Genomic DNA, 6873 nt, shown 5'->3' with positions numbered 1-6873 from the left:
AATGATAATCTAAGGAGGTGGGAGGAAACTTTTGGAGGTGTTAGGTGTATTGGTGGTGATAGTTTTGGTTGTGTAGGGTATATACATATTCACAAGTTCATGAGTTGTATACATACAGGTTTTTACATGTCAATTATATCTCAAAAGTGATTTTAAAAAATAATAGTAATGGATTAGGAGGGGAAAGAAAAAGAACCTGTTCTGTGCTAGGCTCTTAGCTAGATGCTGAGGATATAGTGATAAACAAGACAGAATCCCTGCCCCAGTAATAGAATTCACGGGTCCTCTGAAGAACTGATTAACTCAGTAGAGCTTGACTTTAAATCCTTGACAACACAAAAGTACTTTTACTCTTCCTTAGAAGTAAAATGGCACAGGTGGAAATCAGAAATGTTTTAATTTCTTCTAGCTATTCACTCTTCCTCAAGATAGATGGGAAAACTTTTCTGCTACTGCATAAAATGAAATAAAATAAATAAAATAAAATGGCATCATGAGCAACCAACCAAAACCACATTGACTTTTCCTACCCTGTAACGAGGCTCTCTCCTAACATTTGGGTACTTGCAGCAAAGGACAAATGGAGGCCCACCCGCTAAGTGTATAAAGGTTCAAAGTTGTAAGTCAGGTGAACAAACTGTTCATTAGAGTTGGTTTTATCTTTCCACCTTGACAAATACATCTTCATTATGACTTGAAGGACCAGGTCTAAATTTAGGGTTCTTGGACTCTTTGGAGTTTTTGAGCCTGGACCATGGAGGTGCATGTTGCTTCAGCCTGGGTCCACAGGCTGCTCTTTCCAGCTTGGGCACATCCCCACACTATAAGGGACTTTGTATGCCCATGTGTGAACACCCCAGTCCATCATGCTTCTAGGTTCTGCTAGCGCTGCCCCCCTCTTCCCTCTACACAGCTGCTGTTTGGTGCCCTGTTTTAAGAATGCACATGTTGGCTATTGCAAGGTAGAGTTGGTGAGGCCACAGGAGAATACGAGAGAGAGGCTTGCAAGATTTATTATGTTCTCAGAGCCCAGAGAGGGAGTCACCACATGCTCTGTAGGGCCACGGGGGAACACACCAGGGTGGTCAGGAAGCAGAATACAGGAGCGAGAGGGAGAGCTGAGACTAACCATGGCCTTTACTGGAGTTTTCTCAGGAAAGGCAAGGCAGGACTGAGTAAACAGCTTGGAATTGGCTAGTTTGAATAATTTCCGAGGGCTCTAAGCTATAGATAGAAATAATTGCTAATTGAAATAGTCTCTAGTCACCTGGCACCCGACCCTGGGCTGATTTAGGGCATAGTGTGTAGGAGTTAGATAAGGAGGCATTTGGAGTATGGACTCAGGATTGGTTGGTTTGCGTGTCAAAGGCATGCTCCTGGCTGGGACCTTTGTTAGCTCTAGGAACTGGCTAGCCTCAGGAGAGATAGTCTCTCTCCAGCCAGAAGCTATTTTTTAAGATGTCAAAATATCCATATTGTACAGAATATTTAAAAATTAAAAAATAAAAAATAAATGACTTACAACGCATGTTGTCTTGGGCCTAGAGTGCACATGGGTGGCACAGTCCTCCTTCCAGAAGATGGTCCTGGACAAGAGACCAGCAGCTCAGGCCTGGGCAAGGGACTTGGGCATATTTGGGCAGGCAGTTCTGGGACCCCAAAGATAGAGCAGAGCCTGGAAGGTCTTGGGCCTCAGGTGGGCACTTTCATTTGTCCTTGGGAAAAGGAATGTTCTTGAAGGAGGGCTCAGCAGAGGACCTCTGAAGCATCAAGCACCTCTTTCTCTGTTCTAAGGGAAGTCTACCTATAACAGTGGTTAAATTTAAATTTAAAAATTAGCAGAAAACTGATATTTTCAACAAAACCATATACGAGGCTCTAATATATGAAACAGATAAGAGAAAGGTACTCCTACTGATATCAGTACCAGAAGCTTAAAATGAGCCCTGATTGGTTTTCTTCACTGGGTTCACATTCTGCCTTCCCTTTTTCCTTCCTGGGTCTTTCCCCACTCTCCTTACTCAAACCCGATCCCCCTACTCAATGCTAGATGTATCTTTGCTGAACATTAGGGCTCTGACTTTGGACTAGACCAGTGGTTCTGCAACTTGAGCAGGAATCAGAATCTACTGGAGGGCTTATTAAAACACAGATGGCTACCCTCCCCACCCCTTGAGTTTCATTTCAGAAAGTCTGGGATGGAGCCTGAGAATTTGCATTTCTAATAAATTCCCAAGCAGGGTTGGGGCTGCTGATCCAGAGACCTGACTTTGAGGACCACTGGGTCAGAGATGATGACTCAGAATCCAGCTAGTGCTACTTCTCATGTGAACTTTCAGAGCTTGTCGTCTTTCACCGGCCCCATCCAAATCATGCCTATCATTTAAGTGCCCTGTGGAAAGGAAAGGGCTCTGTTAGGCAAACTGCAGTATCTGTTATATAGTTGGCATTTGACATGATGTTCTTCTCATCATCTTGTTTTTGGATGCCCATGACAGAGAGTAGGAGCTGATGTATAAACGGTTCCATGTGGCATTTGGGGAAGGCCACTACCATCAATATTTAGAATAAAACATCTGAAACAGCTGTTTAAGTAAATTATTTTGAGATTGGAAAAAAAAAAACCCTTCAAAATGAAATGCACTTGAACAGGGAAAGAAGTTTTTATCACTACTTTTTAAGTCAAGAAATAGAGACTAATTTGTTTTATGGGGAACTGGCTGAATTTCAAAATCTTGTCAATGATTCAGGAAAATTTTATTTTTAGTTAGAAAAATGTGTTTTATATTCCATCAATTCATTGAAAAATGTTATCATTATATTTTACTTTCATACTGTTGAGAACAACTTGGGGTCCGAATAGTGTATCTCTAGCTCATAGTCTCAATTTTGAACTGTTAATGTTTTTCATTTAAACAATATTCTTGTTAATTAACAACCCAATTTCCAAATACTACGTTCTGTAGGAGGTATTACTGAACATTTAATTTGCTTCAATTGAGTATTATTTTTCTATCAGATAAATGTATTGTTTTGGCCAGCAATTACATTTTTTAAGTGCAATATATCGAGTTGAGGAATAGATGATTATTAGTAAAGGAAGAGCAGAAGCAACTGGTTTATTTGAATAAAAATAAAAACACATAAATATCGTGTGCTAGGACAAAGGCAGAGCTGCATCCTCATGGCTGACCCAGAAGGCCCATTGAGGATGAAGTTACTGGTCAAAAAGCACCCCCAGGCAGCCTGTCAGGCCCTCTACAGCTCTGTGCTTCTGAGGAGCCTAAGTTGAATGAGAAGAAATGACTGGTTTCCCTGACATTAAGACCCCAAACTGAAAGAGGAAGATTCTCTTGCTGGACAGGGTCTAAACTTGGAATAAAGGGAAAGAGGAGTCAGATGGTCTTGTGGGCAAAATTATGCCCCACTGACCCCACCCCACATTCCTCTGTTGAAGTCCTAACCCAGTCCTTCAGAACGTGACTGCATTTGGAGACAGGGTCTTTAAAGAGGTAATGGAATTAAAATGAGGTGAATTAGGTTGGGTTCTAACCCAGTAGGAGTGGTACCTTTATTAGAAGAAGAGATTAGGACACAGACACACACAGAGGGAAGACCATGTGAAGATGTGGGGAGAAGGTGGCATCAACAAGCCAAAGAGAAAGCCCTCAGGAGAAACCAACCCTGCGGACACCTTTATCTTGGACTTCTAGTCTCCAAAGCTGCGAGAAAGTAATTTTCTGATGTTCAAGCCAGTCAGTCATACAGCACTTGGTTATGGCAGCCCCAGCAAACTCAGAGAGATGGGTAGCCTAGAGGTTGTGTTTTGGGGATGAAATGTCCTGTGCTCCTTCCTTGCTCACTGAGGAGAGAGGCACATCTCCCGTTCAGGCCCCTTCTACAGTTCTTGTCTGCTTGCTTATGCCCTTCTGGCGCCCTTCATCTCCTCCCTGGGAAGCCAGCCTGCCCTAAATACGCCCTGCTTCCCACAGACTCTTCTGACTCTTCTCTTCCCACCCCATGGGGTCCCGGCCAGGCCCATGCCAGTGCAGAGTGCACTGGAATGGGAATGAGACTTTAGGAAGCAGATTCCTAGGAATCTGCAGAATCCCAAGATTCAGATTCAGTAAGTCTTCAATGAGGTTCTGCCTTTTTAGCAACCCCCTCGGCTGATTCTGCAGGAGATCCAGGAGAACTATTCTTGATTAAAAACTGCCTTCGACCATCCAGCAAGAGAAAAGTGGAATCCTGGAGCTTTTCCAGAAAAACAAAACCAAAACCAAGTGGGGCACACTTGTACACCTTTATTAGATTTTTATTATTTCACTTATGTTACCTCCCTGCGTAAAATCATTCCATTGCACTTAGAATAAACTCCACAGTCTTTGCCATGACCAAGGAAGCTCTGCAGACAAGTCTGTCCCCCAAACACCCTCGTCATGGGATGATGTCATCCCTGTGGAGTCACTGAAGCAACCCTCTCCTGACTTCTAATCTTTTGCCATATAGGTTCCCTCTGCCAAGAATGCTTTCCCTTCCCAGCCAAATTCCACTTCTGCCTTGGTTTAGCTTAAATATCCCTTCCTCCCATCTAATCATTCCCCCTTATTCTTCCTTCACACAACATCTATTATTATTTCCCTCCATAGTAGATGTCATAACTTACACTCGTGTACTTATTTGTGCAATTGATCATTTCCTTCCTGCCTCCCCCAGTAGACTGTAGACAGGGTTTTCTTGTGTGTGGGTTCATCGTTGCCATCCAGCACCTTGTAGTGTGCCTGGCACGAAAGAAAAGCTACATGAGTGTCTGCTGAATGGAAACAGGAAGGAGTATGTGTTGAAAACTCCAGGGAGCATGAGCAAGGGTTTTGGAGGTCTTGGCATCGCTTGGGAGGAAATGTGACTCCCACCTCATCCCCATCTTGAAAGGTCCTTCTCATCAGTTCTGATGATGTGTATTTTCAAATTCCCTTTCCCTCCTCCTCTGAGCTATCTGACCTGGGCAGAAGCTGGCCGAAGGGCTTACGGGAAGTCACTTACTGGGAGGAAATGGGAACTGAAAGTAGCCTTGTCCAGGGTTTGATACATCTAGGCACATTGCCGAGATTTTTGACAAGATAAATGACTTAATGATTTCCGCGGATTCTCTTTCCAAGTCAGTGGGATTGATACAGAGATGGTCAAAGCAGCTTTTGAATTGTAATCAATACTATTTAATATCTAAATTTCATTTTGAAATGTGACTAAGGATAAGCTAGTGGATTTTTGTTAGAGGTAGAATTATTTTTAAAATAAGGATCCTCAGGGCCCCATAGATTTTTCCAATTACTATTATAAGGGGGGAAAAAACCTGCTGGGGATGACCCCACAAGCTCCTACCTCGATTTGCCTATTAAACATGTTTTGATATTTTTCAAGTGGAAGATCAAAGCGTTAGGGCTCCATTAGTCACTACATTAGAAACAAAGATAGAAACATAGATTTTGTTTTAATTTGAAAGCAAGTGGCCTTATCTTATACTTCATGTTATTAGGGTCTCAGGGAAGTCCATTCATGTTTTGCATGCTTAAGTAGATTAAGAAAGAGGAATATTAAGCAATTCTCTTGAATTAATATCTTCAAAGAATAAATAAATGGAAAGCATCTTAATTAGTTATGCCAGTCCTTATTTCAGGGTAAGATGCTATTTGATATTCATAGCTAGAGGCAAAGCATATTTTAAAAATATACAAATATGTATAGTTCTTAAACATAATATTTATGTTTTGCGGGGGTAACTCTTATTCAAAATGTATCCAACCCTTGTAACTTGCTCCTTTCTGTAACAGCACTGCTGTTACTCTGTTAATACTTCTGTTACTACTAGTACTACCACCACCACCGCTTCTACTACTAGTAATCCTGGTGCTATTACTACTATTAATGATCATGAGAATGATCCTGCATTTACTTGTAAACTACAGTGTTCCTAGTCTTACCTGAGGTGTTTGTACAATCACAACAACCCATAAGGTCAGTACTATCACTCTTCCTGCTGCAGACTAAGAAAGTGGCAGAAAGAAGTAGTAATTTGCCTCAGGTCACCCAGCCAGTGAGTGGTGGAACCCCACCTCATGCCCAGATCAGCTTCAGTAGAAAGCTCGAGCTCCTTCAAGTCCTGCATGCCGTCTTTAAAAGGAAAGACAGATAACAACACTTACATAAAGCAAAGTTTGATGTTTGGTCTTCTTTTATCCTTTTCTGTCATATATACCACATATAACTTTTCAAAGGATTTGGACCATTTTATGCTCTATAAGCTGGGTGAATGAACCCACCTCTGAAGCTAAAATACATACATTCTTGGCCCCAGCCGAACTGAATTAATCCCGGTCCCCAGATTGTGCGCATTCCCACTCCTGGTTCTGGGAGCACTCATGGCTCACACCTAAACAGAGATAAAAGAGAGGCCATTGCTTGCAGTTGGGGGGTAACGAGCATTTGGGGGACCAAAGCCTAGTTAGCAGGTGTTCCGTCCAGGGGTGAGCCATCCCCGCAGGTGGGAGCAGCGGTTCTGAAGTCGGCTGCGGAGATATCGGAGCTGCTTTAGGCATAAAGCTTCAAAGACCTCAGGCTAAATCTGCAGAGTGGGGAATTCACAGGTGGATAATAGGAAATTGAGTCCACAGTTACAGCATTTCAGGAAGCAACTGACACTGAAGACATCTGAGACACTTGAGAAGGATCCCGATACTCTTGGCATTGGCTGCGTTCTGCCACTTGCCCTTCATCCTTCTTCTAAGGGCCTCCTGATTGATCTTGCTTTCCAGCTTGCATTAGGACAGTTCGGCCTAGTCTCTATTTCACTGGGGTATTCTAACAGAATTAAGA

Source organism: Eumetopias jubatus, unplaced genomic scaffold, assembly GCF_037043125.1.
Source record: "Eumetopias jubatus isolate StellerSeaLion01/CBP00866 unplaced genomic scaffold, mEumJub1_p1.0 scaffold_5, whole genome shotgun sequence".
Lineage (NCBI taxonomy): Eukaryota > Metazoa > Chordata > Mammalia > Carnivora > Otariidae > Eumetopias > Eumetopias jubatus.
Note: the sequence above shows the minus strand (reverse complement) of the source record.